Source organism: Cervus canadensis, chromosome 14, assembly GCF_019320065.1.
Source record: "Cervus canadensis isolate Bull #8, Minnesota chromosome 14, ASM1932006v1, whole genome shotgun sequence".
Taxonomy (NCBI): domain Eukaryota; kingdom Metazoa; phylum Chordata; class Mammalia; order Artiodactyla; family Cervidae; genus Cervus; species Cervus canadensis.
This window is the reverse complement of record NC_057399.1, coordinates 18166470-18179927: the sequence shown is the minus strand read 5'-3', so window position 1 is coordinate 18179927 and position 13458 is coordinate 18166470. Positions and strand designations below refer to the sequence as shown.

Below are 13458 nucleotides of genomic sequence, written 5' to 3'. Positions count from 1 at the left end.
TAGCCAGGACATGGAAGCAACCTAGATGCCCATCAGCAGATGAATGGATAAGGAAGCTGTGGTACATATACACCATGGAATATTACTCAGCCGTTAAAAAGAATTCATTTGAAACAGTCCTAATGAGATGGATGAAACTGGAACCCCTTATACAGAGTGAAGTAAGCCAGAAAGATAAAGAACATTACAGCATACTAACACATATATATGGAATTTAGAAAGATGGTAACGATAACCCTATATGCAAAACAGAAAAAGAGACACAGATGTACAGAACAGACTTTTGAACTCTGTGGGAGAAGGTGAGGGTGGGATGTTTCAAAAGAACAGCATGTATACTATCTATGGTGAAACAGATCACCAGCCCAGGTGGGATGCATGAGACAAGTGCTCTGGCCTGGTGCACTAGGAAGACCCAGAGGAATCGGGTGGAGAGGGAGGTGGGAGGGGGGATGGGATGGGGAATACGTGTAAATCTATGGCTGATTCATATCAATGTATGACAAAACCCACTGAAATGTTGTGAAGTAATTAGCCTCCAACTAATAAAAAAATTAAAAAAAAAAAAAAAAGAAATTCAGCTTTGGTAGAGAGCTACAATGAAGGGTTACTAAAAACCACTTTGGCTGGTGGTCACTTTCTCCTGATGTTTTGAAATTTCCATTTCACTATGATCAAAGAATGAAAGTGTGCCTGAGGATATCTGGCCCAAGGGGTGACATTTATAAATTTGGTGTTTCCTTTTCCCTAACAATGAATTAAACCCACTTATTAATATAGCCTTTCTTATATTTTACAAGTGTGAAGACCCTTCTGATTTGGTGTCACAATAATTTTCTATAGATATTTACCCAAAATGCTTTTATCCCTCTCTTTGCCCAAAGCTCTACTATGTTCATATACTCTTGCATTCCTTCATTAATTCTGTGTGTTTTCAGCACATTAAGTGAGCACAGGAGACCGCAGAGATGAATGAAACATGACTCCTGAGGTTAAGGCGATTACTGTCCAATGGGATAGACATCTGTGTCAGGACAAAGTCCAAGGCTGTGTCATTGATGTCGGGATACCTGAAGTAAAATGAGGCAAAATGTAAGCATGATTTTCCTTATTGGGGAAGAATTATGTTTCTTTAAAAAAAAAAAAAAAAGGCACAACTTGGACTTAGAAATAGAAGTAGATATCCAAATGGTGAATGACACGGAGAGTGTATTTCTAGCAGGAAGTGAAACAGAAGCTGAACAGTGAAGTCATGGAGCCCCATATCTCCAGAGAACCATGGGTACAGTTAGAGTTCGGTGTCCAGGAGCTGACACCTTGAGGAGAGTGGCAGAGGTGTGTAAGTCTGATGCTGGAGTTGTTGGCCTGCCAAGCTAAGAGGTATTTTAGCCTCTAAGCTGGCCTGGGATGTGAATGAGGATGATTGCATACATGCCTCAGCTGCAGTCTCCAGACGGAGGAGCTTAAACAGTAGAAATTTATTTTGTGCGGTTCCAGAGACTAGAAGTCCAAGATCAAGGTGTTGGCAGGTTTGGTTTCTTCAGAGGCATCTCTCCTTGGCTTGCACATGGCCATCTTCTCTCTGGGTCCACACATGGCCTTTTCTTCTGAGCACATGTCACTGGCATCCCTTTGTGTCCTAATGTCCTCTTTTTATAAGGACACCAGTTGTTTAATTAGGGCCATTACTAGAGATCTCATTTTAACTTAATTACCTCTTTAAAGCTCCTCTCTCCAAATGCAGTCACATTCCAAGGCACTGAGGGTTAATGGCTTCAACATATGAATTTGGAGGGGACACAACCCAGCCCGTAACAGGACACTACTAATTTTTTCAACATTACAGAAACTAAACCTGGACTAAAGTCATGGATGGAAAGAGAGATACATATAAGAAATATGTTGGGTCTATACAGCTCTGAGGCTTCTGTCTTGGGTGAGAAGGAATAACGGGTGAATTCACTGAGATGAGTAATTCAGAAAATAGGCAAAATTTGGAGGGCACAGACAATGTCTTCATCTTCGACTAGGTTGAATTTTAGACACTAATTTTTTGAGAGAAGTTGTCTAGTATATAATTGGCTAGGTGAAGTTGAAGCCATATCATGCTTTAGACAATACTTACATTTAACAATCTTTTCTTAACAGGGGTTCCCAGGTGGTATTAGTGGGAAAGAATCCACCTGCCAATGAAAGACACACAAGACATGCGGATTCGATCCCTGGGTCAGGAAGATCCCCTAGAGGAGGTCATGGCAACCCACTCCAGTATTCTTGCCTGGAGAACCCCATGGAGAGAGGAGCCTGACAGGCTACAGTCCATGGGGTTGCAAAGAGTCGGACATGACTGAGTGACTAACACTTACTTTTCTTAATAACGTCATTGAACTCCTTCTGGTAAATGGGCATCAACCAATTATGCATAGGAATGAGGGGGTTTATTGGAGGAGAAAAAGCCACAGATCTGTATAATGTTTCAGGAAATGTTTGCTTCCACCAATTTTCGTTGCCCTGCAGAAACTCTTGCAACTACCTTGCCTCAGTATCTCGTGATATATTGCATCAAACACACTGAAAGTAAAAATATTTATCTTTCACTCATTGTGGAGAGTACATGTTCCTCTTTTAGTAGAAGTTTCAAGCAAAATGAACGAAACTCACCAACAATGAGGAGTTTCAATAGAAGAGACGTTTTTAAAACTTGACAGGCTAAACCTTTTGAAATAGCAAACATTACCAGAAGGACTGACTGCTTGTTACAGGTGGCTGCCTTTCCAAATGTGACGTTGGTAAACAAAGTTGCATTTGAACTACAGCAGAGAACAGAGGTAAAAAAAAAATAACATTTTTCCATGAGATAAAGGTGGGATAGGCAGAAAGTATCAATTTTGTTTAAGGGCAAAAATGTCATTATTTGATGATGTGTAATAATTGTAGGTAAGTGTGTGAACTATTATAGAATAGTTGATATAGAGTCTTTATAAAAATATCTCAACATCTTATTTGTTATATTTCTTAGAGCCAGTTTAGATACTCTCAGATTAGATCGGGGGTTCCCACCCTGGGTGATTTTGCCCACCATGGGGCCTTTGGCAATGTATCGAGACGTTTTGGTTCTTGTTTGTCACGACATGGGAGGGAGAAGGGAGCTTTGCCGATGTTTGTTGGTGGCTAGAGTGGGTAAAGCCGTGGATGCTGCTAAATATCCTGCAATGCACAAGCAACACCTCAGTAACAAAGAACTATCCAGGCAAAGGTCAATAGCGCAAAAGCTAAGAAATCCTGGCTACATAACAAAATAAGTACCATTTGCCTTAAAAAGTTAAAAAAAAAAAAAAGTCTTCTGAGTTGACTTTCAAGTTTGGATCAAATTTCTCCCTAAGTAATTACTTGATGGAGTGGTAGTGGTGGTGGTGTGTGTATGTTTGTGTGTTTGTGTGTATTTGCTTGTTGTTTTTACTGTGGTTATTATTGTTTTGAACTGCATTTCATATCTTAAACTTCTGGGTTTAGGTGTTGTTGCTCAGTCATTTCATAGTGTCCGACTCTTTGCGACCCCATGGACTGCAGCATGCCAGGCTTCCCTGTCCTTCACCATCTCCTGGAGCTTACTCAAACTCTTGTCCATCAACTTGTGATGCCATCCAACCATCTCATCTTCTGTCATCTCCTTCTCCTCCTGCCTTCAGTCTTTCCCAGCATCAGGGTCTTTTCTAAGGCGTCAGCTCTTTGCATCAGGTGGCCAAAGTATTGGAGCTTCAACTTCGGTATTAGTCCTTCAGTTTAGATGGAATTGAGCTATATCAGTATTTTATTTCTTCAATCTTATTTTTACAGATGTACATTCAAATAATAAGAGATTTTTATAATCTCAAAACTGTTAATGATTCTCAGAATACAAAATTCAGAGTGCCATTGAATACCCACATACATCATTGAAGTTTGAATGACTATACAGTCCAGTGTCTATAAACTCAGTGTCTTTCTCTTTTTGAAGTAAGGAGACATTAAAGTGGTATGTTTGTATATTGCATTACTATTTACAAGATATTTTAAAATACATTTTCCCATTCAATGCTTATAAACCCAGCGTCAGTTACTTCTTCTTGTAACCTTTCTAAAAATGAAAAGATGGGCAGATAAGAAAAACATCCCCAGCTCTTCTTGCATATTGACTTTAAAATCAAAGATTCATTAGTTCATTTGAATTCAACAAATATTTACAAGGCTCCTTCAATGTGCCAGGGACTGTGATAAAGTGCTGTGCTAAGTTCTGAAACTAAAGCTAGAGTCTGTTTTGAATCATATGAGAAAAATTTTAACCTCTTAAGAATTAGAATTTGGGTTCTTTGAGAAATTCCAGAATCAGAAAAAAATTCATATATTTTAATAGAATAATGTTATTCACTCTTATGGGGTTGTAAGAGGAGGAAAGTAAGTATGAGGGTGCAACAGATGATTTACTACTTAATATCTTTAGAGTGGAAAAATTCTGAATTTTTGAATGTCATATTTCTGTACCTAAATATGTTTTTTTCCTGATTCTACTGACTGTGGATTATGGATCAGCAAAAGAAAACAGTTGTACTTATAATCATACACCTCTACAGGATTATAAAATATCAGAGTTAGAAGAGTTCTTTGAGTTACCCTACTTAATCTCCTCTAGATCAGAGGGGCCAAGCCACCTCTTAAGTCTGAGCCAATTACTAGGATAGTTTAAAGCACAAAACCTCAGCTACCTTGACTCCCAGATGGGTAGACTTTTGCACCAAACTTCTCACATGCTTTCCTCACAGACCTCCTTGTTTGATGACAAGTAGAGTGACTAACCAGTCTGTCTGACACTCTCATTTTAGCACTGTAAATCTTGTATTGTGGAGAACCCCTCAGCTCCAGCAAACTGGGGCAGTCGGTCACCCTAAATGAACAAGACACAAATACTTGTTAGATGGATAAGTATTGCTGATGATACTATTAAATCATTTGCTAGTTTTCCTGCTGAATATTCACCAAAAACGTGCTTTTGTTTCCATCTTACCAGCATGAGGTCAAATTTTATAGTAAGCCTCTGTTTAGTAGTTTGCTTAAAATCAGTCCTTCCTATCTCCATCATTGCTGGTTAGCTTTACCTGTCTTTTAGTCATTTTCCTAATTAATGATTTCATATTATAATGATACTGCCTTTTATTCATTAGGGGGTGGTGGTTTAGTCGCTAAGTCATGTCCGACTCTTGCAATCCCATGGACTGTAGCCCACCAGGCTCCTCTGTCCATGGGATTTTCCAGGCAGGAAGACTGGAGTGGTTTGCTGTTTCCTTCTCCAGGGGATCTTCCCAACCCAGGGATGGAACCCGGGTCTCCTGCACTGCAGGCAGATTCTTTACCGACTGAGCTACCAGGGAAGCCTTTAGGTGTTACCTTTTAAAATAATGAAGTATAGTTGACTTACAGTATTATATTAATTTCATATTTATAACATAGCGATTTAATATGTTTATAGATTATACTCCATAGAAAATTTTTATAAAATATTGGCACATTCCCTGTGCTGTACCTTATATTCTTATAATTTATTTATTTTATATCCAATAGTCTGTAAGTCTTAATCTCCTTTACCAATCTTGCCTCTCTCCCAATTCCTCTCCCCTCTGGGTCTATTCGTGCTGTTGCAAATGGCAAATTTTCACCCTTTATAGCTGAGTAATATTCCAGATGTGATATGTATGTGTGCATGTATACACACACACACACATCACATCTTCTTTATCCATTCTTCTGTTGATGAATATTTAGGTTGCTTCTATATCCTGGCTATTATAAATAATGCTTCTATCACCTTCTAGCATTCATTTAGCCTACTCAAATATTTTCTGAATGACCACTGGTTACCTGGAATAGAAGTCTGTCTACAGTCAGAGTTCTATAACATGTGACAAAATAACACAAGGGGTTATGGGCATGTTGAGTAGGAAGTGGTAGGAGATACTGCAATATCTCCCCTATATATGACATATGTTTACTACCTTAGGCAAATGTTACTTGTTTAACATGTCCTAATAACACTAGAAGTAAGGTCCAAGTCTATTCATTAAGCGTAAGACTTTGACCTCTTTGCTAAGAGAACTAAAGTTAATTCCCAAAGTTTGTAAAATCCTACCTTCAGTCTCTAAGTGCTTAAAAAACAGACAGATATTTTCATTAAAATGTGAAAATTTTTCCGTCTTCTTGATTTATGGCAGTAATATTAAACTATTTATCTGAGAATCTTAAGAATTTTTATCTCATAATGAGCTACTGCTTTACATACCAGCGAGTGGCTTAAAAAAAAAAAATCAGGCAATAACAATCATTGGTGGATATTCAGAGAAATTTGAACCCTCCATAGGTTGCTGCTAGGAATGTAAAATGGTGCAGCCACTTTGGAAAATAGTTTGGCAAGTTTAAAAAAAAGTTGAACACATTTATATCACCAGCAATTTTTTTCTCCTGGGTCTCTACCCAAGGAATTGGAAATTCTTGTCTACACAAAGACTTACACATAAAATGTTCATAATAACTAAAAAGTGGAAACAACTCACAAGTCCATTGATTGGGGAATGGATATGCAAAATGTAATATATCTGTACAATGGAATACTATTTGCAGTAATAAGAGTGAAGTCCTGAAACATAAAGTTGAACCTGTTGGTTGAGGCTGAAAAACACCATGCTATATGAGCAGCCGGGCACATGAGATCACATATTGCACAATCTCATTTATATCAAATGTCCAGAAAAGACAAATCTGGAAGGACAAAAAAGTAGATTAGTTGCTGTCTGAGGCTGGACATGTGAATGGAGAGTGACTGCAAGTGTTGTGATAGACATTTCTGCAATTAGACTGTGGTGATGGTTGCACAACTCTATGAACTTATTAACAATTGTTAACTTGTGTACCACTTAAAAGGTGAATTTTATGGCTTGAAACAAAACAGTATATCTCAATAAAATTTATGTCTTAAAAAGAAAGTATATTCACCTGAGTTAACTCTTCTTGCAACAACAGACAAAAAGGACAGCATCATTGGAAAGACCAAGAAAATTTGAGATTGTGGGTGGAGGAATTTTGTGAAGTCCTTGTTTTTCCCGCCCCCCATGGTTGTTATTTTATGGAAAGAATCGAACCTGTGCTAACTGGCAGACATTCTCTGTCAATACATTTTTGGATGGTATAAATTCCCTTTTCTCAGTCTAGCTCTCTATAGTTCTCTCACTCTTTCTCATCACTCAGTAACTGTTTGGTGGCATTTAGAGCAAGGGAATGAATTTTCTTTATATACTTTGGAAAAGAGTTTCAGACCCCCGCTAAACAACGAGAGAACAAAAATTGAGGAGAATCCTCAGTACAGTACAGTAATAAAATTCCTAGAATCTTATCCAGAAATAACTGCATCTCTCATCCTCTCCTCCATCCATTGAAACTACCTGCAGTAAGAGAGAGAAGAATCTGGATTCCACAATCAGACTCCAGCAGAAGAGACGTCAGCCATCCCAGCCGACCTGCCATAGGCAAAGCATGGGCAGAGGCAGGAAGCAACGTGTGGTAGACAGTTGAAAAGGGCAAGAAAGAGGACAACTGATTAAATTTGGGGGTGAGATTTCTTAAGATGCCTGTCTGCTTATCACTTTCCCTTGAAGTTCTAAGACAAATCTGGCTTCCGCATGGACTCTCCCCCTCCTCCCCATGCTACCCAGCCCCTCTTGCCCCCTACCCACACCCAGCTCATTTTCCATCGCAATACCTGGAAGTCAGGCCTTTGTATAAGTGAGGGACCAAATCAAAGCCATCAAATGGAATGTGTAGGTTATTTACGGATTGTTGCTGAGCAAATTTAATCATTGGTCTGCTGTAACTCCATCATCATTTCCCTTGACGAGAACATCACTGACTTAAATTTTGCAAAGGAGGAAGAAGTGGCCATAATCCAACTATAACAGTAACAGCCAATTCTGCGATGATGGGAAGAGGCACTGTGTTAGTGCCAATACATTAACCAACTTTCCAATTGCAGTGGGGAAACCAAGTGCCATTACAATTCCCATGGCACTCCTCCATGAAGGTAACAGAACTGTTTGAATGAGCATTCATTTCCAGCTCTGCCGGGGTATATGTGTGTGTGTGTGTGTTAGAGAGAGAGAGAGCAAGTGAGCACAAATGACTGGTTAAGACTTAAGAGTAGGCATGAGGGCTAGACATTTCTGAACTGTTATTTCACCTCTAGTTGTGTGACCTCAGGCAAGTCAAACAGCTACTATGAAACTTGGACTGTATTTTTAATATGAGAATAACACTACTGCTCAGTTGGGTATATAGGACCACACATTCTTTAACACTCCTCCCAACAAGAGATGAGCCCGTGAATCTAAGTGGGCTCCATGACTGCTTTGAATGATAGAATATGGCAGTTGATGAATATGGCAGATGATAGAATGATAGAATGTGCCAGTTTCTGAGCAGAGGCTTTAGAAGATGGTCAGTGTCTACTTCCTGACTTGGTGTGAGTTCTGAGGTGCCATTTAAGAAGTCTGACTGTGCTGAAACTACCAAGCTGGAGAGGCTACCTGTCAGCATCCCAGTGGACTGTCCCCGCAGATCTCATTCCTCCAGCCATCCCAATATACCTGGCATGGGAATGAAGCCACGTTGGATTCTTCAGACGGGCCTGACCACCAACTCAAAACCCTGAGTGACCTCAGTGGACAGCTGTGGAGCAGGAGAATTGCCCAGCCAAGCCTTGGTCAAATTCCTTGGCCACAAACTCAGGAGGTGTATTAAGTTCTTTGCTGCTTTAAGCTGCTAAGTTTGGGGATATTTTCAACAAGTAATCAAAAGACCTATCACAAAGCTGTTGAAAAAAATCACATAGGACAATGGAAGTGTTTATTAGATAGTAGTTTTTAATGCCATTTTATTTATCATGATGATGATAGTAAATAAAAAGGAACATAGTCTATCCTTGTCTTAGAAAAGCAAAACAAAACTGACCTCTTTTAAATGATTTAGAGGGCTAAAATCCTCCCTGGCTGGTGGCTTTCATCTATAAGAATAGATGAGACATAAATGTGCCTGGAACAATCAGAGTCATGGACATCAGGCACTAAATACACATTTTCTCGTGTAATTTTCATAACAACCATATGAGGTGACTGTGATGGGTTTATGTCTTAACAGTGGGCTCAGACAGGTGAAGTAACTTGCCCGAGGTTTCACAGCTAGGAAGTAATGGATCCCAAATCTGAACTCATGGCTGACTGCCTCCAGTACAGAGACAGGGCCTGAATTGAGTAGAACCTTGAAGGATATACAAGTGTAGACAGAAGAAGGAAAGCCTGGAGGCTTCATACAGATAAAGATGTCTACATTGGGAACGATGAGGAGGTGAGTTGTAGCGTTTTCTGAAGAGAAAACGAGTTCCAATCAGCAGAATCTTATTCTCAGAGTGGAAAGCAATCTCTAAGTCCTGACTTTTCATCCAAAAGTCAGCTCTGATGAAGAAGGGTGTGGTAATGGGCCTGGAAAGGGAAGCTGGGTGCTAGAAATCAGGGTGAGAATGATTGAAAGTGCCAATGTTGCTTCAGGACTTGCCGTTTCTGCTCAAGTCTGACTTTCATCTCCTCTCTTGGCTTTCGGCAGAGCAAATGCTGGCAGAGAACAAAGACCGCTTCCTTTAGTGCTTGAGGGACCCAGCCAATATCAAAGTTGATGAAGAAACAGATTGGACTTGTCAGGGTGTCTTCTGAATTTCTTGCTAGATCATTGTAGTCCATGACCTAAAATAACCCCCACATTGAAACTTGTGGCCTGTCCTTGACTTCAGTCCTCTGTGAGCAGCAAGGTTCCCTGTAGCCTCTTGCAGTTCTGAATTGGGCGCAGGGGGTGGGGGGTTCAGAGCTGACAGGAACAGAACTGCAGTTTTGGTAGTATACCCTGGTTTACTTCTCAGACCACAGAGCCTCATGCTGCACTGAACTTCTCAGATGACTCACCTCATCCCCAGCGCTCTGACTTCCCATCTTTCCCAAGTACCTTGACCTTACAAATAGCATCATGTTGATTTCATCAGACTTTCTTCTCTACCCTCATGGTCACAAACATGTACAAATCAGAAAGTCTCCAACTTCGGAGCAGTAGCTGGTTATAGCAACTAAAATAAAAGCACAGACCATCCTGAGCAACTGTGTTAACAAAGTCAAAAGCAAAGAAGTCAAGCTGGATTAAATAAGTACTCAGAATTAAAGCAACTTTCTTTTCTCTGGAGTTTCTCCTAGAGTATCACCTAGAATGACGGATATGGCCTTTGTAATGCCCTTTCATCTTAAATTTGTAGAAAAAAATAAATCTACAACAAAAAGAATTATTGTTAATTCAAAGTAGTAGATGTCACAAAGTATAAATTAGATCTGGAAATAGAGCCAATTTAAAAGGATAATCTGCAACAGCTCTTGAAAGTAAGTCACTCCTTACTTCATCTGTAGCGTAGCAGAGGAGCTCGTTTGAGAAGAGTGAAGACGGTGGTAGAAGATCTGGGCTTTGCTTTCTCTTGTGAAGTTCTGCTGAATTTTGCATTCCAGGTTTTATAATATCTCATCAAGGATCTGCAATCTATTTTTCTATGTAGAGGGAAAGCCTTCCATTTCTGGTCTCTTCTGAGAACACTCATTGCGAGAGCAAAATTCAGCCTCTTTGTTCAGTTCTTCCATTTTCGTGATTTTTACCCCAGAAATTCAGCACACTATCCTGAGTTAGATGATGAAAATATATAGGTACTACTAAGTTCACTTCTCATTTCCTGGGTCACTTGTTTTCTTGTTTGCCAGTAATGTTTCTTGGTGTAGTAGAAAGGAGAAGTGAGAATATTGTGAGACACACTACAGCAATCTAGAACCTTCCGTTTCTTTCCATGTATGGAATAAATAATGTCTCTTTTTGTAGTTGTGGCTAATGATTTTTTGTAAAGATTTAATTAATTAATTAGTTTGTTCTTAGCTGTGCAGGGCCGTCTCCTTTGCTACATGTGGGCTTTCTCTAGTTGTGGCCAATAGAGGCTCCTCTCTAGCTGTGGCATGCATGCTTCCCATTGCAGTGACTTCTCTTGTTGTGGAGTGTGGGCTCTAGGGTGCATGGGCTTCAGTAGCTGCAGCCCAAGGGCTTCAGTAGTTGTGGATCACGGGCTCACCTGCTCCAAGGCATGTGGGATTTTCCCTGACTAGGGATCAAACTTGTGTCCCCAGCATTGGCAGCTTGTTTCTTAACCACTGGACCAGCAGGGAAGCCCCACTAATGAGGTTTTTGTTGCAGTCATGGATGACATAGCTAAAAGTTTGAGGAGAAACAGCCTGTGATCCATATTTACCCATTTATCCTTATATGAAAACGTCAGGTCCTATAATTTTAAAAATTCCCCTCCAAATCATCAAACATCATTATTACCTAATTCAATAAATTCTAGCTATTTAGTGAGCTTTTCATTTTGGTGACTTTAGTTTCCACATCAACCCTAGAAAGCAGCTGCTGTTATCATCCTATAATTTTGCAGATAAAACACCTAGGGAAAATATGGCTCATTAAGCTTCCCAAGGTTAATCAGCTAATGCAAGGTGGGGCCAGGATTTGATCCTATGCATTCTGGAATGTGTGCATGAGACCTTAAGCACTGTGTTGTTTTCTTTCAAAAATTCAGAAGGATGAAAGAATCAGCTGTGTTCCATCAAGTACTGCCATTGCCAAGTGTGCATCTTTGTATCAGAACCCAGTTTTATCCAAATTTGGCCCATGCACTACCTATTTTTCACCTTAAGTGCTCAGAAGTTGCATGAGTGGTAGATTTACACATGTGATGGCAGCATTATTCTAGAGACTTTCAATACCTGTGTCATGGTGGAGGGAGACATACTTCTAGGTCTTTGTAGGCCTGTGCTGATAACAGGCGGTGTGTTCTGTTCTTAAAAAAAAAAAAAAATGCTATACACAACTGTCACCCTCTGTATGAAAATAATCATTATTTATTTGGACTTTCAAGGCTTTCTCTCTCTAGTTGCTTTGGAGAATAAGCATCTCATCGTCCTTAGTGCATTACTTTTCACATTCTGTTTTCCCAGGTGCAACACAGATGCCTCATTCTGCTGGATTCCTGCATATGGGTCAGGAATGAGTTATTCTTTGGTGAGTAAATGAAAGAAGAAAGATAGAACCGACAGCAGTGAGCAGAGAGAACCTGTGTCTGTTGGCCCCAATGGCCTTCTTAGGATATCATTTCAGAACTTTGGCTAGAGCAGTGGAAAAAATAAACGAAAACATGAGTGAGAGTTTGAGTCATTCTTCTAAATAAATAATTGTTCCCATTCCTTCTCCCAACCAATATGTCAGCATAAAGTCTCCCTTGACCCAGGAACAAAGAATTATATTAGTGATCAGTAAATGCATCACACTCAGAAGAAAAATAAATGACATAATGTACCAGAGAGAACAAAAGTCATCTGAGAATTGGGGCGGGAGGGTGGTCAAGGGACTGACTGATTACATATGGCTGACATCTCATTCCATGGCTGATTCACACTCTCTGCTGGTGTCAGTGCTAGGAGACTTTTATTAGTTAACATATTTCAGAGCTCAGTGTAGCAATAAGCCAAGGTGTTGTTCCATGGTGCAGGTCCTGAATGAATTCTGTAATGACTCGTTAATATTATTTAATGAAGAGTGAAATCAAAGAAAAATATGCAGTGCTCTTCCTTTTTTTTTTTTTAAAATAGGTCGAGAAAGGAAAAGCTGAACCATGCACTTTAGTGGCTCTAGACCTTGGAGGGGGGGCAGTGAGGGGGGGAGCTGTTGATTCTGAATCATAAAGCAAAACTTCCAGGTGGCTATGTTTTAAGGAACTGTGATTTATACTGTCTGTAATTGGACAGGAATACCTCTCCTGCCAAGAAAATGTGAAGAGGGGTTTATGTGTGGTATTATTTAGGCTGTGGAGACAAGAGAGTACATTAAAAATAATTTATTTCTTTGGCTGCATCAGGTCTCAGTTGTGGCATGCAGGATCTTTGCTGCATCATGTGGGATATTTTCTTGGGGTGCACAGCCTCTCTAGTTGTGGTGTGTGGGCTCAGTAGTTGTGGCGTGCATGCTTAGTTGCTCCATGGCACGTGGGGCCTTAGTTCCCCAACCAGGGATCGAACCGACATCCCTTGCATTGCAAGGTGAACGCTTAGCTGCTGGGCCACCAGAGAAGTCCCCGAGTACAGTTGCTAAGTGTGCAGCACTGGTGCTTGCCTGTGATGATGCATGGAGCTCCGCTGCCTAGTATGCCGTCCTAGATCACCTGCTTAAGTTCATGGAGTTTCTTTGCCATTAAAATGGATATATTAATTCATAGAATTGTTGTAAGGATTCTATAAATGAATAGAATATCTGGAATAG

At 40.0% G+C, this 13458-nt stretch overlaps 1 long non-coding RNA gene across 1 annotated transcript in view; it reads left to right on the top strand.

The window, feature by feature from the left end:
* The window catches only part of LOC122453205, a 502122-nt gene that overhangs the window by 480287 nt on the left and 8377 nt on the right, over window positions 1–13458 (top strand). Inside the window, exon 4 of the long non-coding RNA XR_006272973.1 lies at window positions 12141–12204. This is a non-coding gene — a long non-coding RNA (uncharacterized LOC122453205). The remainder of the gene's footprint in view (window positions 1–12140; window positions 12205–13458) is intronic.